This window comes from Pseudochaenichthys georgianus, chromosome 5, assembly GCF_902827115.2.
Source record: "Pseudochaenichthys georgianus chromosome 5, fPseGeo1.2, whole genome shotgun sequence".
Classification (NCBI taxonomy): domain Eukaryota; kingdom Metazoa; phylum Chordata; class Actinopteri; order Perciformes; family Channichthyidae; genus Pseudochaenichthys; species Pseudochaenichthys georgianus.
In genome coordinates, this window is record NC_047507.1 from 10,069,145 (window position 1) to 10,091,053 (window position 21,909).

A 21,909-nucleotide genomic window follows, 5' to 3' on the forward strand; every position below is an offset into this window, starting at 1 on the left:
TGCATAGATGTAAGAAACGTAATGTGCTCTGTAATCATGAATTATGCTAATTAAGAGCAACATTTGTCCCACCCCGCAGATCTGTGAGCAGATGCTTTGAATTACAAAAGAGTGAGAGTCCAGTCCCATGGGTGCCTCCAATAAGACGTCCCCTGCTTCTGTCAAAGTTATCCGGCTGATGTCAATATGTTCCTTCCAACAGAACACTCCGTCCTCCTGCTTATTATGCCGTTAAGTGCCGGAAAAAGCATCCGTCTTTTCTCTGAGAAAAAAAGAAGGGGCCAGTACCAGTGAAGGTACTTGAAGGACAATGCTGCACTTTAGTGCGATGAAAACCCTTGCAATTTGTATTTGTGTGATTCCTGTTACAGGTTAATCACAATGTACTAGTACTGACATGCATGCCTTCACCTTGCGTTACAATTCCCTGTCACAGCATACTTCATATCACTATTGGGACTCTTTATTATTAATGTATGGCTTATAATACCAGCAACTGGGACAGATAGAGAACCATGCTGACCTTCATTAATCTTTCATACTGTATGAGTTTTATTTGGGTTCAAGTAGAAAATATCATGTGATTTGAATATGATCTGCAAAAAGTGTACGTTTTAGATTTAACCTGCACCTTATCGTTCATAGTTTAGTTTTTGCTTTAAATGCATTAATGTTATTTCAAAAAGACTCCGGTGTTTTATTTTTGGAGAATTGTGAATAAAGACTGTAATAAATGTATAACTACTCATTACAACACATCCAGTCAATGGCCTGAAATTGAAATGATTAGAATCTGATTTAGAAATGAGTGGTTAGCCACGATACCCATATCTCACAATAAAGAGAGCATTTGTAAATCCCGGTCCTGTGTAATGGATTGTTAATCTCTTTTGTGCCACTAACAAAAGCCTTGTGCATCAGAGCGAGGCTGTCTCTGAAAGCTTCAGAAACACTGTCCCCTGGTTTAATGTGTGACTCAACAGATGAGGTGAACAGATGCTGCCTCACATGCTGTCTTTATATTCTGCGTCTGGGTGGGTGTCACGCTCAGAACTGCAGTCTGTGTGCTGGACCTCAGCTGTAAAGAACAAACTCAAAACAACATGAATTCGTGTCTGCTCATCCTCCAGAGATGAGGTGACAGGAACAGCTATTGTGTCAAACACCCCTTGTTATCGTGATCAAAGTCCATATAGACGCCGATTGTTTAAATCTGCGTTCTAATCAAAAGGCTGATGAGTCTGCATCGTATAATGTCTGCATGCATGCAATTATAATCTGGGATATTTTCCTGTCAGTTACTAATTGCCATTCACTCCCACAGGACCACTGATGATGATGTCACTGGTGTATTGTGTACCAACACAACTGAACACTGTGTGTTTAGACTGGTTGGCAATCACGTTGTGTCCTGTCTCCCTTGGTCCCCATAGTGATTGGATAATTGATATTAGGTTTTGATCCACTAAAAAACAACTAAACATTTCCTGATGGAATTAAACGAAATTCTAGAGCAGCTGAATTTCATCAGTGTTGAAATGCTTGGTAGAAAATGTAATAAGATCCTGCAGCCTGGATAACAATCAGGGTCACTAATATCTTTAATAATGTGGAACATGTAATGCAATATGGAAAGTAATTGTGTTACAAATGAGTGATCTTTGGAAATGGCCTATTAATGGACATAACCCTTCCTTTCCCTTTATTCATCTGAAGACAGACACTGGTCACTGGAGGACTAATGAACAATTACTCCTCCATATATACCTACATCAATGCCAGAGAAATGGCAAGGCTGTTTTGAAAGTCCGAGCAACATTTTCAAAGATATGCTGGCAGATAAAAAAGTATAGCGTTTTCTGTCATGCAGCCAGGGAGCAAATGTGACGGAGAGCAGATGCTGTGTAGCGGAATCTGTGGTGATACAGCAATCCCTTTAACATTTAATTGTGACAAGTTATTTTTTTAGATATCAGCAATAGCATTTGGGTATGTGCGACATATCAACAAACCATGTTTGCGTCATATGATTAACCTGTTAGGCACTGGGCCAAGGCTATTGGTCAACTTGAAATAGACTTTGTAAAGAACATTCAACAAATGCTAATGTTTTGTCATAAAACACTATTTCCCATTTGCAACACTAGCTCCACCTTACGATATTTAGTTTTAGTGTACTGCATGTCATTGAAGTTATCTACAATAACATTTAGACTAATAGAAAGTACATGTCAGAAACATCCTTACTAGTTACAATGCCAAGCCCATTTATCAACAATCAGTTTTGACCAGTCATAAGTATATTTTAGATATCTCTAATATGAAAAAAAACTGATTCCTACAATGAACATTCACAAAAGTAAAAATGTAATTGTTGGTTTCACTCATTAGAATAGCAACAATTAAATAAATAACCCCATGGATATGTAATTTCAACTTGGATTAATCAGTAATTAAGCTGAGTTTTTATTAAGCTACAGATATCGTTATCAATGAACATTTTGTTTTGATCAGGATATTTGATAAGTATTATATTTTGGGATATGTTGGCTGGGTATTCTGACTGGTCAGAAAGCAATCCTTGATATCTGCGAATGCTATCAGCGCTCCAGATGGAATGTTTGAGCGGCTCCCAGAGCTGCGGCTTCCTCCCTGTAGAGCTGCGGCTTCCTCTCTGAGTGGAATCAGTCTCCGCTTTGGTGCCTTCAGAAACCAATACATCAGATTGCAAAGCCCCTGTCAATTGACACAGCAGTGAATATTTATGTGTGTCTGTGTCTGTGCCAGCAGGTAACAAAGTAAGTAAGACCATAGTGTGGCCTCCTGGAAATGTGCAATGTCAGGCAAAGGTGAGACAGTGTTCAGTGCGGCATAAGCAGCAACTGGGGGTGTGGAGCTCACCTGCTGCGTGCCTCCAGTCACAAAACCAAAAGTAATACTGTGACGCTGGTAATTGAGCGGCCTGACCAAGTAAGGAGGCAGAGGCAGAACTAGTGATGTTACGTATTGCGCCGAGGCTTCGGAGCGTGTGTCGAGTAATCCCCGAAGCTTTTTGTGAAGCATGTATCGAGGCTTGTATCGTTTTGGGCCAGTGACGTCATCGATGACAAACGAAGCCTCGCTGCCTGTCGATACCACGTGACTGCTTCAGGAAGCGACTCAGATCGGTTGAACCAGCGCCATATAGATAGAAGAGTTACGACAACGGAAGTCCAAAAACGGTTATCGTCACGTGGTTCATGTAGACGAGGATCGTTCCCCGGAAGTTCATGGCGGGCAATGTGAATGCATTGATAACAGGAGATAGAACTACGATTTTTGGTAATCATTAGTGAATAAAGGTTTTGATTTGCAATATTTATACAACAAATCGATATGTGTATGTATTTACATCAATATGTTTTCAAAAATAAAATCGAATTTGCTAATATTAAGTGATAATATTAGGATTAGTGTGAACAACTAGTTTACATGTTAGGCTAACAGTGCCTTGGTTAAAGAGCCTGTTGCTGTTTATTTATAGCTTTGAATTTTTTAAAACCAATATTATCTTCTTAAACTTGTATGGTAGTCAGGAGCATCACTTTCTAATGTTTCTTGATACATTTAGACGGAGGGGATCTAAAGTAATGCTTTAAAATTCAGATTGGATTCATTTCTACCATTTTCTTAAATTCATGGTAGTTTCAGTAATCCCCTGGTAACTGAGGACACAAGTTATCTCAATGACTAATGTCATCTTTATGGCTTTCAGAAAGGACAGGAGACCGACAGGTGACTATCAAAGGACTAGCAGCAGCAGCAGCAGCAGCAGCAGCAGCAGCAGCAGCAGCAGCAGCAGCAGCAGCAGGACTAGCAGGACTAGCAGCATATGATGATGATGATGATGATGATGATGTTAAATGTGTTGTTTTAGGAACATCCATTGCAAATACATGGAATTCAATAAACATTGAATAGCATATCATGCAGTTTGTCGGTGCCTTTTCCTCCGTGTTGTCCTGGTTTGCTGTGCTGCCTCATAGTCGCCACCATGGTTTGCTGTGCTGCCTGGGGATGCTCAAATCGCTCAGAGAAAGGAGTACGAATGTACGGCTTCCCCACTGACACAGAGCGGAGGAAGCAGGAGCAATTTCACGACCAACAGCAAACAAATATGTGATTTATATACAAACACTGCATTTGCACTTTTTCACAAAACGAAAACCACACCATTGGGAAAGCTTAATGTTTTGTTTAATACAAAAAAACAGGGAAAGGCTTGAAAAACACAGAGTTGAGACTCAGGGTACAGGGTGAGGGTCTCAGTGCAGGTATTCAGGCTCCATTGAACCCCCCTCTGGTTCTTGTGCTGAAAGAGGGAGCAACAGACAGGAGAAAGGGTTATACACACCTATATAGCACACCTATTGGATGGGAAATGCCTTGGGGAGATAAGGTGTTTACTTATATAAAACTTACCTTGTGTTTTCACTCTCACTTAAGTCCCTCTCCCTTTGCCATCAATCCAACATCAGCTGGGCTGCAACATTATACAGACGGGTAATAATCAACAGAATCACAAGGACACAATATGGCTCTGCTAAAAACACTCACTCTTACACGCACCAAAGTTATATTTATCTAATATTTAACTCCCTCCACCCCTGCATACAATCCCGTTTAGAAGCCCCTCTTCTCTAATTCAACATGTTGGACGAAATGACATTAAGAGAACGGAATTTACAATTAAAAGGCTGTTCAACGTGTGTTGCTAACTTGCTTCGGTATGCTAGCTTAATCTGTTATCTGTAAACGTTCCCTAAATCTACTAATTTAGGGATAATCCACTGACATCCTTTAATACACATGTTCATTTGAATCAGATGTACTGATAATATCCGCAATATAAATCTTTAAACTTCTTCTTACCTTTAAAAGTCCGTCACGAACGGTCTATTATGCAGCAACTCCACAGCTCTGCCAGCCTTGGCGCTAACTTCCGGGGAACGATTGAGAGGCTCCACGATCCGCCATTGCTGTAAAAAAATGGTCCATTGGAGTGAACGGAGATGTCATAACTCTTCTATTAAATGGCTCTGGGTTGAACCGTTGAACCACAACGCTCATAATACCCATGGATGTATAATAAGAACCATATTACCCCTCCTGTACCCGGGCCCGCTGGTGACACGATGGAATCAAGAGAGCTCAGACCCTCACTTATAGAGGTCGGAACATGTCATAAGTATAAATAGATACAAGCATAAATAAGTGGAATAAAAACATCAATAAATACAGGAATACATATGTTGCAGTGTATTCAGGGAGCTTTAGGGTGTGTTCACACCTAATAGTCCGCTCTCTGGTGCGCACCAGACCACAGTTTGTTACATTGTTTCATTTTTCAGAAGGTTCGGTTTGCATTCACACTGGCAAAAACTCAAAGGGACTATAAACTTTAAACACAAGTCATGTGCACGGAAATGCTGTTCAACTATTGGTCAGACATTAAGGGGGTACAAACGCAAATCCCGGCAATTTCTAGCGGAGCCTCCGCCATGGAGCATCGGTCCGTTCGATGTAACTGTTTACAGTTTGGCTGAAACTAACTGACAAGACAAGAGCGACAAGAAAACAGCGGAGAAGTAACGGGCAGAAACTCTCCTTTTACGCAGCGGTCCAGACATAGGTCAGACGGCGACACATATTCAGTTGCCAGTTACTTTGGCATTAGGGCAGGGATATCTAGATACTTCCCAAGGTTTGACATAATGAATTGTGCTACTTTTAAAGCAAGCAACGATTTTCAAATCTGTAATCATGAAGCTCCTCAAAAACGCTATCGAAGCAGTTCCTGCCGTTGCTACGTTAGTTCAAACAGTAACAACGGACTATTTTTCTTAGCGGATGCATGTACATTTAAATACAACTATTTTTTAAATCAATAAAATAATTTTCTAAATCCACAAAAGCATTTCAATTAATATTGGGAGTCATGTCGTTACTTTGTTGAGAATGTGGCCATGTAATAAGCGGCATAATGTGCAGCAGCGCGGTCATTATGGGGAAAAGAACACCTTCATGCCGATCTAGATCCCTCCGAACTTTTATGTAGCTGACGGAGAATGTTTACTTTACACGACACTGTTCAACACTTAATTCTGCTTTACTCTTTAACTAAACAACCGCGGATGTCTTGAAAGACTCTTTCGCTAAAGATTTCTGAAGATATCCGCGTTCTTGTGACACGTAAATACTGCGCTTCCTATGTTTTGGTGCGGACTGCGTTCACACCAGCAATGAACCGCTCCAGAGTTCGCAAGCAAGCGCTCCGAGACCACCTATTTTAGCGGACCAGAGTCCGGTTGTTTAGTTCACTTAAGAGGTCTCGGACTGCGTTCACACCGACCCAAATGAACCGCACCAAGCGGCTAAACGCTCCAGGGTTCGAATCAACCGGACTATACAAGGCAGGTGTGAACGCACCCTTAGTGTGTGTGCTGTGGCTCAGCTGGAAAGCAGTTGACTCATGACCGCAGGGTCCCTGGTTCAACGACTGAACAATACGTATTTGTTGTTGTTTATAAAAGCTACAGCTAAATGAGACAATGTAGTTAATAAATGTATTCTTTGATATGGTTTTGCCTTTCTCCGGCTACAACATGGTTAAGTTTATGAATATTATTAAGGAATACAAATCCCTCTTTGCAATGTTTACCAGCCTCCTTAGGATTTTCAATCACAATCATTAAACTGGAATAAATATAATATTGTTAACATGAAAATATGATTTAATGTTCGTTGTTTAGAGTTATTCTAAGGCTTTACTCAATGGGAACTCGGTATGAGATAGAGCACACTGTTGAGATGTCCAACCTGCCTGTTTTACACACTTTGACCAACAGGGGGGTTTGTGTTCAGATGAAGCCCATGGTGAAGCCTCATGAGATGAACCCTTTTGCGAACCAATTGGCTGGAAAGCTTCAAAGCTTCATAAGGCTTCATCTCGCCATCACTAGGCAGAGCGTCCCAAATATAACCCAGTGTGGGCATTTATTAAAGCATGAACACAATGACACACAGCCTCAATCCTGCTGTTGTTTCCTTGAGCACAGCATGCAGCCACCAGGATCTCACACACACCCCCCAAACAGAAACACCCCAGAGCCTAAATGCACACAGACCAATCAACCCAACAGGACACAGGTGAGGGGGGAGGAGACAACACAGGGCACCAGGTGCACACAATCAACGGCACCAGGCACGGGGAAAGGGGAACAGTTAAAAAAAAAAAATACAATAAACACTACATCAATAAATAGTATAAATTGTATAAAAATGTGCACATATGCAAGGCCCGAAGCCATCAGTCCACAGTGACAAAGTTACCTTCGTCACAAATACTCACATAAGTTCTCAGTGAGCATGCAGCTGACGGTAGATCTAGGACAGCACACTACCAAGAGGAACTGGGAGTGAATCCGCAGCGTTTAAGTGTGCTATTTCATTGAATATAGTCATATATATTTGGGGCAGTTTTGCTATAATAACAAAATGCTTTGTAATATACTAATTAGACTCAGATTGCTCAGAGAAAATTCATGATGCCACAAATAATCTGCTGCATTATTTTATGAACCAACTGAAATCAGACGTCATTGAAGTTCTTTAGAACCATAAAAGCAAAACGTACTTATGTACTTGAAGTGGCTGTCATCAACTTATTCCTGCATTTCTTTATCAACAATTGCTCATATACTAATGTGTAATGAGACGAAGCCACAAAGAATCTTGGCAGGAAGCTGCTATTTCTATTCAGAACACTTTTCTGTTTTTAGCTTTGTCTTTAAAAGAAAAGCTCTCAAAGCCACTGCACTACTAAATGTGCAACAGCAGAGACACAGTTGGTGATGAGCTGGAGATCATAGCGGAATATTTAGAGACATTTGTTTCAAAGAGTTTGTTAAGACTAAAGCCGAGCTGAAAGGAGAGTAACGACTCTAAATGAATGCCAGTGTTGCTCCTCGTCTGCCGGGTGTGTTAAGTGAATAGCTCAGTAAGTAACCGATCTTCCACCACTACTGACCGGGCTGTTTATCAGGTCATTTCATACACAGTATAATTATGGAGATAGATTTCCAAAGTGAGTTCAATAGGATTTCAAATTAGGTGCAAATATGATCCACTTGAAACCATTAATGGAACCATTTGGATATTGTGTTAATGTTTAGTAATTGATTGATGTATAGAGTATAATTATTCTCACAGCAACCACAGGCAAGAGCACCGACCTCTGCCATGGTCAAATGGCTTGTTAGCCATGTTAAAACAAGTAAAATTATAGTTTGTTGGGGAATATTTTGCGCAGGTATCTAACCTTTAACCCAGTCCATCACTGTCTCCTTTCCCATGTCATAGTTCTACGGCCTTGGGTTATTTCTGCTGTCTCTCTTGAGGAGGAGCATCTCTGGCTCCTTTTGTCATGGTTTTGGATTTATGTTTTCATTTTCCAACTTTTCTATTTTGAAATGTTTTCCTCCTTGTGTCGTCTGGTCCAACTTCCTGTGTTTGCCTTCCTGTCTTTAGTTTCCCTGGTGTGTCTGATTGTCTGATTGTGTTCACCTGTTGCCCTTGTGTTTCTGCCTCCCCTGCCCAGCTGTGTCTTGTCCTGTGATTACCCTTCTGTGTATTTGGTCTTGTCTTCCCCTGTGCTCCATGTCTGTTCGTCGTTGTTTCTCGTCTATGATTCCTGTTAGTCTCTTTGCTCTTGTCCATCCTACCTGTCACGCTCCATGTTTGTTGTCCTGATCCTTCCTCGTGCTCCTTGATTTCCTTCCTCGTACTCCCTTGGTATGTTAAGTTGTTCCTTGTTTTATTTTGTCATTCAGCTTTGGGAAATAAAGCTTGCTTTTTGTTACCTGACCTTTTAGTCCTTTTACTGCATTTGGGTCCTATTTTTCCCCAACCCTGACACCTTGTTGTTCATCACAGAGCACAAGCTGACCTGAGATAGTTTATTGTTTGTGGACATCTGGAACTCCTTCTTATCGAGTGCATAGGTCCCGCTGGCGTGCATTCTTTGGCCATGGACGACAGTTTCAGTTCGATTTAGTGCCCTGTTTGTTTAGTCTTGTTGATGAAGAATGTTGATTATACACTCTGAACTAGGTAAAACCTCCGACTATGGAAGAGATCTTCAGAACTGGTCGGGCAACCGCTGTGTCCGGCCGTAACTTCATAAATAAACCATCAGTGTTTGATATCAAGTTCCAGCTCTCCCCGTGTCTCACTGAGTTTCGACTCCATTGCTCCAGAAGTTTTTTAATGTTAACACATTATTTTTTTCTTCCATAGTCCATGTAACACAGCCTGTTTCCTCAGAAATCAGGCCTGCTGTTTCGCTTAGAAATCTCATTCAATGTCACATAAGAGAAGAATAAGTCACAAGTAACAGCAGAGGACAAATTGAAAGATATCAGATGGAAATAAAATCTGTAAGAAGTGTAGCATTGTTTTTAATAAAAAAGCTCCATGTGTCCCATCTGTGCCAACACAACAACTGCATGCGCAGTACAAAGCCTTTCTCTGGAATATGGAGCTTGATATGACTTTGTCACAGTGCAGTGTTTCCATCAAGCTGTCAAGTAAATGGAAATGTTAGGTGCACTTCCATCAAGGGGAGGTGAAAGCAACAGCAAAAGAGACTCCCAGAAAGCCCCCCCCCCCACCGAGCAGCTCGTTCAGGCGGCTTCACTGCGGTGTCTCACACACAGATACCGCAGCTCCTATCCTCCTGTCGCGGTCACACTGTACACACACACACACACACACACACACACACACACACACACACACACACACACACACACACACACACACACACACACACACACACACACACACACACACACACACACACACACACACACACACACACACACACACACACACACACACACACACACACACACACACACACACACACACACACACACACACACACACACACACACACACACACACACACACACACACACCAAAGGGAACTGTGGGGGACCTGATTAGTGAGTTGTCACTCTCTCATATCAGAAAATGTAGCTTTATCCAAAGACAAATATAAATGCACTTTGTAATATGAGAGTGAGTGCAGGCTTGACATTTGACAAGATTATGTTTCAAAGAGATCATGAGGATTGTCTGATGACGATTCTGCACTGACATGGAGCACGCTCTTCAGACTACCACCATGAATCTTCCTTGAAATGTCTTTCTTTTCTGTAATGTTTGTTACATAATTTGGAGACAAATGATGCAACCTACTGTATGTCAGTCATGGCATTAACACAATCAATGTATTCTAATATTAGTTGTTGTTCTACAGGAAACAAAAAAAAAATGTAATCAGCATGGGGAGAGAAAAAGTTCCAGTCGGTCTTCCAAATGATATAGCAGTGAAAATGTAATCAGAAATCCAGCAGAGCGGGAATGGAAGTGCAGGTGTAGGGATGGTGTCATATTAAAGTATCTCTTTCACTCTAGGCCAGTAAACCTGATGCTTTCTAGTTTCAGGAACTGCGTGTCTCGAGACATGCCGCATAATCTTTTTCATTTTGACACTGATAAAAGTGGATCTGATAACAAATATAAAACAAAACTGCTGACAAACAGATGGAAAATACGAGTGGGCTGATTTTTTGTTATACGAGTGAATATTTCAAAATGATATTCCCAACATCTGAAGGATGGTTTTATATCCACAAACAAGCTGCTCAGTCTGTGCCATTTGGAATGTAATGAAATTGTGTATATGTGTGTAAATGCCTTTTTAATAATGTATTTATGATGTATTTGTTCTTAAATGTCTTTCGCTTTTAATCTGTAAAGCACTTTGAATCGCCACGTGCTGAAAAGTGCTATATAAATAAAATTGCCTTGCCCCTATTCACTTGATCCTTAACAGACTGGTGTGTCTCACTAAACAACCCTAAATCCTTACCTGTGGAAACCTTTGTGGGACTAAAACAAGTCTATTCACTTCCCTTTCTTGAGGATGTCAAGTGTTTCTTTTCTAATTTGTCAAATAATTACAACTCTAACTTTGGAGTCTCTTTCTGTGGGACAGATAGTCTTGTCTCCCCAGCATCTGCTCCAAAAAACAGCCATATGGATCCTCATTGATTCATGGAACAAAGACAAACACCTCCTCTGTATTGGCCTCCTTACAGAATTGATTTGAAGATGCTTTTGTTTATAAACCGTCAATCCCCACCGTTATTCCACCTCCAAGTGTTAGAGACTCTGCCAGTAACTGCGGTCCATGTCTTCCCATGCTTTGAGACTCACAACGATTACATTTACTATAACGTTTATTTTCAATTGTATTTAAGCTTGTCTGTCCAGCATTTTGGTCAACACTATCTGTTTCTAATTGGGTTTTTTAAGAATAATTTGACTGATTTGAGTGGTCAAGCGGGTTTCACATCTCATTTTCCCATATCATTTGAAATAAACTGGATACTTCATCAAGGGAACATTTCTGTCAGAGAAATTCAATTATGTGGTCAATACAAATTCTATTTCCCATCTTTTCCTGAGGGATTTTGACATCCTTACTGAACAATGGCACCCGTTTGTCAAAGTGAAATCTTTCTTCTCTCAAAGGCACATCATGAATTAGCTGAGAGTGACACCATCCTGCAGAGTGACTGTAAAGTGACTGCTGGTTGAAGCTGTGCAGGTCAGAGAACATCATTATATATCCTTTATTTAACCAGGTAAAAAACTCATTGAGATTAAAATCTCTTTTCCAAGAGTGACCTGGCCAAGAAGGGCAGCATGTACAAAGTTACAACATATAAAACACAGACATGAAAGGCAGACAAATACAGCTGTAAAACACAAATAAAATGGCACATTAGCCAGTCAATATGCGAAGTAAAACAAACTATTAAAATCATTCAAAAACTGGCAACATTTAAAACGATTTCAGGATATACGAGCGCTGACATCGACCAATGGTGTCGTGTTCTCTGTCCTTTAAGATGGACCTGAATTCCCCCATAGTGACTAAATCTAAAGTGTTTAATAAAGAGAGTTTCAGTGCGCTGTATTCACCTATTTGTAAACAGCAACCAGCTTGCCATTGTGTTGTTTATTTGTAAAGACCATTACACTGGTAACATCAACTACAATCATGAAACTGTTAATATGCAGGTGAACTCAGGGGCGCCGTAACGGAGCGTCCACACTACAGCTTTAAAAATAGCTTGGAGCTGGGCGTGTCTGGAGCTTGGGGATTTTATTCAAGCAACACGGCCAACAACCAATCACATGAATCTCCCCAAACAGGTCGAAAACCTACCAGTTTCCCCCACTGGCTCTGCCACCTCCCTCCATGCCTGGTTCCTCCGGTTTGTATCCCGGAAGGTGAAGAGGGTCTGGTCATACAAAACCGGGTGATTTTCTACGGCGATAGTTAGTTTCTCCTCCAACTTTTTTTGAAATATAGAAATGAACGGCGGGATATCTCTCCCAGCTTAGACGCGGTTTGATTGGCTACGGCTTCAGCTGTCAGATTTTGGGAAACGGGATTTGATTGGCGACTCCGGCGTCTCCGGCGTCAGAAGTTGAACATTGTTCAACTTCTGTCGCCGGAGACGCCTGAGACGGACCGCTCTGCTACCCACAATTCAGTTCGGCGAAAAAGCGAGGCTACGTGACGTCACCTCATTGAAAGTGAATGGGCAGATTGGAGCTTTCGACGTTGTCGACGCTGTAGTGTAGACGGCCGTAAGGGGGTGAAAAGTTAGGACGATTCTAAGGGCCCGTGACTAGCAGGGGCCCCAATATGTTTAGAACATTAAGAAAAAGGAATGTAAGTACTCTTTCATCAATAATGAAAATTAATAGAACGTTATATTAATGAAGTAGGCTACTCACTAAACTACGATTTATTTAACTTATTTTCTTCCAAAAGTTAATTATCCAAAGTCTCTGTACACCCCCTTCTATTTACATGTAATGGTTTGGTCCTGCGACTTCTGCCTCCAAACACGGAACCAGCACTTTCTAGCAGAGTGAAAGCATGTGAGGAGGGATGCTAGTAGCCTGCGTAGGCCTACGAGTGTCTCTCACAAAGTCAGGCTCTAAGAAAAGAAAGGAGAGAAAGACAGGAGAGAGGGACTAATGGGCGACAGTATGTCACCCAGTTTTTCAAGAGAAAAGGTGAGTGTGGTCCATGAGTGGTGGAAATTAGTCTGTTAGCTAAGCGGAGTCCATTGTAAATAATAATTTTCATGTTTTTTTTACTAAACTGACATTAAGTAGGCTACTGTTAATATCTTCACAGACAATTCAGAGGTTTTTCATTTCAATGCTCTTTTAGCTGACATTTAATAAATGCAGGCACATTTTTAGCAGCTATTCATACTAAATCAGTTGTCCCTCCCCCTGGTGCCAGGACCAACAGATCCATAGGCTCAGCAGCCCTGTCCCCCCATAAGGCTGAACCTGAACCAGCTTTTCTCCCAACTGAAGGAGGTGAGCAGCATTGTGTTGAATGACATGCCACTTAACATATCTGAAGGGAGACTGGAATACAACATATATATATATATATCAAAACAAAAAGCTAACATCTAATTTCAATTATTCATTTCAAACACAGTATTTTCCCACATAGCCAATGATCTATATAAAACAAAAAACTGCTTTTAGTCAATTTAGGACGTTTGAAGCGTTGAGTGATCAGTCTGTATTAGGTAAACAACATGTTAATCACCGACATTTTGGCTATGATATTAATATTATTATATTAAAGAATATATTATCATATGCGTCATGTACACTCTACAGATCCAGGGCCCTCTTCAGTTTTGTCAGGAAGGTATGTGGAAGTGGAGGAAGAGGTGAAGGACAGTGACAGTGCCGGTGGCAGTACCAGTGTATAGATGATGAGGATGAAGGCTCCAGTGAAGACAAGAGAAGGTGCACAGAAAGGGACAGACAAAGTGAGGAAGCTGTAAATGACAAGTTATGCACCATAGATTCTGAGGAAGAAAATCTTCTGTCAAATGACCCAGCTTTGTGGCCAGCAAATATGACTAATATGGACAGGGAGTCTATAGTTAGGAAATTGGCCACAACAAGAGATGAAGACCAACACATGCTACAGGATTCTGAAGGAAAGCCATTCCCAGAATACTTGCAGTATACTAAGGCAGCAAATGGAAGAGAAAAGGTGAAGAGAGACTGGGTGATTCACAGCAAAAGCACTAATGCACTATATTGCATCCCATGTGTGCTTTTCTTCCATGAACAAAAAAGACCTACTGAACAGTCAACATGGATATAAATTGTCTGATGTGAAGTGGCGTCGTATGTATGATAAGTTCCCGGCCCATGAGAAGAATAAGGCACACGGAGACTGCTACTTAAAGTGGAAGAATTTGCATCAATCTGTCATGGAAGTTAGCGGCATTGACTGTCAGTTGCAGAAGCAGATACAAATAGAAACTGAGAAAAATAGAGCTCTCTTGAATAGAATCCAGATGTAACCCTGCACTTGGCATCAAGGAATTTACCTTTCAGGGGTAAAACCAAAGATCTGAATGACATTCACAATGGCAATTTCCTAGGCACACTAGAGCTGTTATCTCATTACGACCCACTGTTGAATGAACACTTCCAAAAAGTTAAGGACAAAAAGAAAGGAACCATGCTGACACATTATTTGAGCTCTGACATTCAAAAGGAATCCATTGAGTTGTGTGGCAGAAGCATTTTGAAAACAATTCTAAAGGAAAGGGAGGATTCTATTTATTATTCAGTCATCTGTGATGCGACACCAGACATTTCACATACTGAGCAGAATGTTGTGCTCATGAGATATGTGAATTATAACAAAGAAACTGATAACTGGGAGATCACTGAACGGTTCCTTGAATTCAAGGACTTCCACAAAAAGACAGGGAGTGAAATAGCCGAGATGCTTGAAAATGTGCTTCAAGACAAAGGGATAGAGATAGACATTGCAGATTGCAGACAATGGGGCAAACATGTCAGGAAAAGTCAAGGGCGTCCAAACCCAAATACTGAAAAGAAAAATCTGGCTACACCTTGTGCCTCCCACACCCTAAATCTTGTAGGTGTGCATGCTGCAGAATTAAGCACAGAAGTGGCAACATTTTTTGGCTGCATCTATCGCCTTTACACACTTGTTAGTGCCAGTCCAGCGCGATCGGCCATCTAACTTGTTCTTTGCATCGCCTCTCCGATACCCGCTGGAGTTCAAGGATCCACGCTGTTAAACCTGTAGCAAGACACCTGCCTGATGTCATAGAGGCCCTCGATGGCATACTCATGACATGCAGTCTCACCAGTGAGGCCAGATCAGATGCTAGTGGGCTGAAGACCTACTTCATGTCATTCAATGCTATTGTCCTCCTCACTGTCTGGCTAAAAGTACTGCAATGCATTGAGGACAGGAATACAATTCTCCAGTCTGAGAAGATCTCACTGGACACAGAGACAGCCAATATCAGAGACTTAAAGGAAGAGATACAGGCTCTTAGAGATGCATGGGAGTCTCTCCTGTCTGAGGCAACACTGATTGCTGCTCAAATGGATGTTGCACCTGCATTTAGCATGGAACACTGTCACAAGAGGAAAAGGAAGAGATTCCACGATGAGACCTCTCAAGAGAAGACAGATCAGGACAGTGCAGCAACGGTGTTCCGCAACACAGTGTTCTTTACTGCAATGGACAAGATCATATGTTTTACCTGATGCTATTGCTGATGTGATTATGCTTCTTGCCACTGCACAAATGGCCTTCTGTATTTATATTTGAATTGTATGTTTTTTTTGTTTAATGCCTTTGTTTTATGTTGAAACTTGTTGTGTGCCGTGTTGGTCAGGACTCCCTGGAAGAAGAGATCTTGTATCTCAATGGGACATTCCTGGATAAATAAAGGATAAATAAAAATAAAAATAAAATATGCGACTTAGACACTAGGTTCGGCATCATTGAATATATTGTGGAAGAATTTTCTGCTGTTCTGAAAGTTGGGAAGATTGCTGAGGATAAAGTGCCTTCTCTTTGCCAACCACTGATCAGGAAGTATTCAAGAGATCTAACACCTGAGTTTCAAAATGAAGTAAGACACCTGAACACTGTGTGCTTTCCACCGTGACTTGTCCCCTCTTGGTCTCCTGAATGCAATTCACAAGATGCAGCTGCAAAGCATTTTTGGAGAAGTGTGCATTGTTTTACGTATATATTTTGCACACTGCCTGTGAATGTTGCAGGATGTGAGAGAGCTTTCAGTAAGCTAAAATTGATAAAAAACTATTTGAGGGACACTATGTCTCAGGACAGGCTTTGCAGTCTTGCCATGCTGTCCATTGAAAGCCAGTTAGCTAGAAAGCTGGACTTCAAGGACTTAATCAGTGACTTTGCCTGTAAGAAGGCTAGGCGCTGGGCTCTTGGTGAGTAAGGCTGAGCAAGGACTCAGATGCATGTTGAGAAAAAGACTGAGAACAGGTAATAGGCTCTGATTTAGCACCACCATCAGGCCTTTTCATTTCCATTTCCGTTGTGCTGTCCATTTACACTTTAATACCTGCTTATTTTGCTTATTTAATTTTTAAATCTGCTGCTTATGTTTTTGTTTGCTTATTTAATTTTTAAATCTGCTGCTTATGTTTTTTTTTGCTTATTTAATTTTTAAATCTGCTGCTTATGTTTTTTTTTGTGTTATAGCATTTTATAAATGATAATATTGGTGGTAATGTTCACTTTAGTTTTATTTAAGAGGTCATGTATATTTAAGTTATATTTATTTGGATGTATGCATTCATGTTGAGAATGTTCCATTCATAAATGTTATTATTAAAAAGGCATCTACACCATAAAAGATGACTATTGAGATCTATTGTCAGGAATGTTAGTCTTGTATAAAATAGTGAATTCTACTGCAGTAGAATGTTGCACGTCTGCACAGTGTTATATTTTCACAGCTCAGTGTCAGTACATATTGTGCAGTTAGTATTGGACTACAAGATAGATGCAAGCCTGTGCTGGTTACAGCAATTGTGCTTGGTTGGCGTGGCCTGTGCCTGGTGGTGGGGCCAGCCACTAAAAATCCTCTAGACCAGGGGTGTCTAAACTTTTTTCAGCGAGGGCCACATACAGAAAAATATACGAAGGGCTGGGCCACTCACTAGAGGTTTATTGCTTCATAAGTTCAGTTTTAAGTTAGCACAATCAATCAAATGTAGGTGATTGATTATAATAAGGAGAAATATGAAGGGTGTATTTCAAACTTGTTATTCAAGTCATTGGGCTTTTTTCTTATCAATGTTAGAAAATGTTTCCAACTTGAATTGACTGAATGTATTGTCTTGAATACTACTGTGTAATATATTTGTACATTTATATTTAAGAAGTACAATATAAGACAAGCACAAGTTTCATTTGTGGGCCATATTCCATTATACTTTTTGAATTTGCTGAGGGCCGATTCAAAATGGTCCGCGGGCCGCATTTGGCCCCCGGGCCGTAGTTTGGACACCCCTGCTCTAGATGGTAGTATATATACTAATCAATACATCATATACGTACACATATATGTTTATTTATTTATTCCAAATATGTATATGAGTGCTTGAGTTTCTTTCCCATAGTTTCTGTCTTGTTAATCGAGGCTTTTCCATTTCTATCTGCCTTTCAGTGAATCCACATATTGTCATGTTGGCCAATAGGCTGATATTTCTCTCAGGTAAAAGGATTTATTAAATGTAATCCCTAAACCTGTGTTGAACAAAAGCCTAATATTCAATGTGAGCCTGAACATTTATCGTATTGATCAAGATATTCTCATTTGAGACACAGAAAAGCCTTTTTTGTCCAAGTGGCTTTTAGTAACAAGAGGAACTTCAAATGTCTTTATGTTACACACACTTCAATAAGCCCTGCTGCCTCTCAGACAGTTTGAGCCTCTCTCGTTTTCCAAGGACCTGTTTTCTGTCTTCTTTGTGTGCCACCCTTAAAGTTTTACCATTCTCTGACATTGTATAGTGAGAATCTTTGCGCCTTCGTTTCTTTAAATCCCTTTAGATGGTTTTGTCTTTGACCTATGAAAGTGTTTTTAAGATACGTGGGTTTTCCCAACAGTTGAACTAAGGCTACACACAGAGCTAAGCCCTCTCCATCTAACAGCCAAGATCTATAGCTAAATCCAACGTATGAAATTCAAACGCTTCCCCGCTAATAGACAGGAAAGATACTTAAAAAAAAGGTTTGCTTTAATGATTGAATGACTTGTGTATTTATTTTTACACTATAATTAAGGAAACTCATGAGCAATCCCCAAGAGACACACTGCACACTGACCTAACATGACACCATCCTCTTGTGTTTGTGTGTCCATGTGTGTATTTGTGTGTGTGTCTGTGACATAAGAACAATTCAAGTGTGAGGTTGTGTGCACAGACCCGTGTGTGTGCGTGTGTGTGTGTGTGTGTGTGTGTGTGTGTGTGTGTGTGTGTGTGTGTGTGTGCGTACTGTGAACGTGTAAACCCTTAACAGATCTTGTTTCCAGCAGCCTGTAATTAGAGGAAGACCGACCCCCGTACAACAGTGACTAATGTTTTCCAGAGCATCGGTGGTTCCAAAAGCTCCAATCCCAAAGAAACAGGCGTACATTAAATATATGTATTTGTAAATGCAAAGCACTTTATCTTTAACGGCACACAATTCCCCTCTGAAGACACTGGAGAGCTTGTTGCTTAGAGCCAGATAAGAAGAACAAACCATTGAAGTATTTGTGTGATAAATATGGAGATAAACACAGTACCCGATTAGCTTAACGTAGCATAAACACTTAAAGCTTACAGGAACAGCTAGTGGGTCTCCATCCAAAGGTAACATCATTTTACTGGATCGATATTACAGTGTGGTATTGTTACTTTTACTTAATCATTTATATGAATACAGGTATATACTGTATTGTAAGTACGCTATTTCTGCCAAATAAAATATGATTATACATAATCAGTGAAGACAAGAAATCTTACTCATTTTCATTGAACCTTTAGCCACAAGCCTTAAAAAATCAATACCAGTCATTTGTTTTTAATGATAAACCAAGAGAATCAATAGAAATCAGGCCACACTCACTTTAAAGCATCAGCATCACTAACCTCGTGACCTTCATTTGCTCAAAGAGCAGGGCAGCTCAAAGAGCAGGGCAGCAAATACGGTGTTGTTGCTCAGCTGGGGTCCTTGCTATCGTTCAGCTCCACATGGCCACAGCCTCTTTGGGTTCGGGCATTGTTGAGGACGACTCTTCCACATTGCTTAAAGCGCAACTAAGTTTGAAAGCGTACACTTTAATGCGTATTTTGTGGATGCTGCTTTTCCCTGAATGTGCGGTCACACCTGTTGTTTATTGGTGCTTTTGTGAGAAAGATATTTTGATGAACAGCCGGTTTTGAACATCAGTGTTTTGTACAGCATGATGATTCAGCAGGTGCTTTGCTCTTATCAGCACTTGCAAACACTGTTTATGTACCAACCGTACTGCTCTCCTACTTGGATGAATCTCTTGAAATAAATTTGCTTGAAATATGTAGATATTAGGAGAGGAAATTATTATGAATAGAAAGAAGACATGCAAGGTTGGAGCATGATGATTGAGAGCAGGTTCACACCTAGAGGTCTGTGTGGATTATGGATTGTCCATCAACTGGTCTGGTTTCTGATCACAACAGTGGTAACATTGAATATAGGATTTACTGTATGCTCCTCGCCACGACTGATGTGTTTCCTACAAATCAGTCCAAAAGAAGAGTTAAGCTCCAATCACATTATGCGCAGTAAAGCGGTATTACTTGTTGCCATAGTGTGTCTATTGAGAGAGCAATGCCGCCCATTGGGGGAAGTTCTACCCTTGGCTCAAATGTTCTTTTTTTTTAAAACTCTGACCTTGTTTACCGCTGACCTTTGGACGCGCAACCAATCAGATGAGAGCTGTTTGTAGCTTTTATTGCAAGGCCCTGCGCCCAACCTCGCGGATAGCAAAGATCAAGTCCTGTATCTTGTGAATACAGCTATACATCTTTAAATCTTTAACCAATGAAATGACACATTAATGTTTTGTCGGAATGGTGATCAGACCAGAAATCAACCAATCCAGAGTTGACTTCACAATGGTCTGAAACCATGCCTTTAAGGCAGATTGGTGAGTGGTTGTTTGGTCTGCACCAGAGTTTGAGTAGGGTAACGCTCTAGGGTATGTTTCAACCAAAATGAATCGGGTAGGAATGTACCGACTGTAGGGCATTCATATGCACCAGAGAGAATAACACATAGCTGTTTACCAATAACATAAACTTCTGTCAAACCTCCTGCCAACTCTCAATCACACGACATTCAATGAATTAAGCATGAATATTTGTTTGAAATCAACATTTCTGATGTAACCACATGCAATATCCTGTCCGCTGGCTATGAAGTTTCTCTGATGTCGTATTGGCAGAGGTGGGGACTCGAGTCACATGACTTGACTCGAGTTAGACTCGAGTCGCATATTTTTTGACTTGTGACTTGCTTGACTAACATTGATAAAAGACTTGACTTGGACTTGGTATTCATGACTTGAGACTTGACTTAAGCTTGAGATAGATGACTTGAAAGGACTTGACTGTTTAAAATTAAATATTTGTGTTTGTTTTTGTAGTGAGATATTACGCTTAGTTTTTTCTAAAAACGTGATTATAGCGCCATGCGCGCAAACCTGGCAACCCACTAGAAGGCAGGAGTCTCAGTTAACATGGCAGCGGCTAGCTTTAATCCAAAAATAAAAATAGTGACGTTTGGATTCAAGGATTATTTTGTCGATGACGGTAATAAGAAGAGAACAGCGGTATGCAGGGTCTGCAGCAGGTACGTCCACACAGCCGCGTTAAAAAAATCTTGGAGGTGGGCATATCTGAAGCTTGGGGATTTTTTGCGACCAACAACCAATCACATGAATCTCCCGCCCCCGACATACAAAGCAATAGCAATGTTAAAACGAAGTAAACTGGATATTCATTTCATTTTTCATTTCAAACCTTTATTTAACCAGATTGGTCCCATTGAGATCATCGATCTCTTTTTCAAGGGAGACCTGCAGCATATAGGTTCCACATGAAACCTATATAAAATCCCCAAACAGGCGAAAACCTACCAGTTTCACCCACTGTCTCTGCCACCTCCCTCTATGCCTGGTTCCTCCGGTTTGTATCCCGGTAAGTTAATAGGGACTGGTCATAAAGAACCGGGTGATTTGCTACCGCAATAACTAATTTCTCCTCCATTTTTAGGAATATAGAAAATGAACTGCGGTATGTCACTCCCAGCTTGCACGCGGTTAGATTAGCTAGCGCGTGTACTGTCAGATTTGCATAAACAAGATTTGATTGGCTGACACTTCCACCTCAGCTTCAAAAGTTGAACATTGCTCAACTTTTGAATCCTGAAAATCCTGGAAATCTTCGCTTTGCTTCCCACAATGCAGTTCGGCGAAAAGTGAGGCAACGTGACGTCACCCCATTCTAAGTGAATGGGCAGAAGCGTTGGAAGATTTTTTAACACTGCTGTGTGGACGGGCCGTAACGGTGGACCGTAACAGTTACAGTTACAGTGACGCGACCACCACAACATCCAACTTCATTCGTCACTACAAAAAAACCCAGAGAAAGGTAGGCTACGTGCATGTGTTGTGTTAGCTAGAAAGCTAACGTTAAGTTTAAGCTACGTTAGACTTGGTTTCAAATCGATTAAGCATTGCAAAGAGAAGACAAAATGGTAAATGAACACTAGAACCGCCAAGGGATTCATTTTGACTAACCCTGATACTGACGAGTATCTCTCTCTCTCCC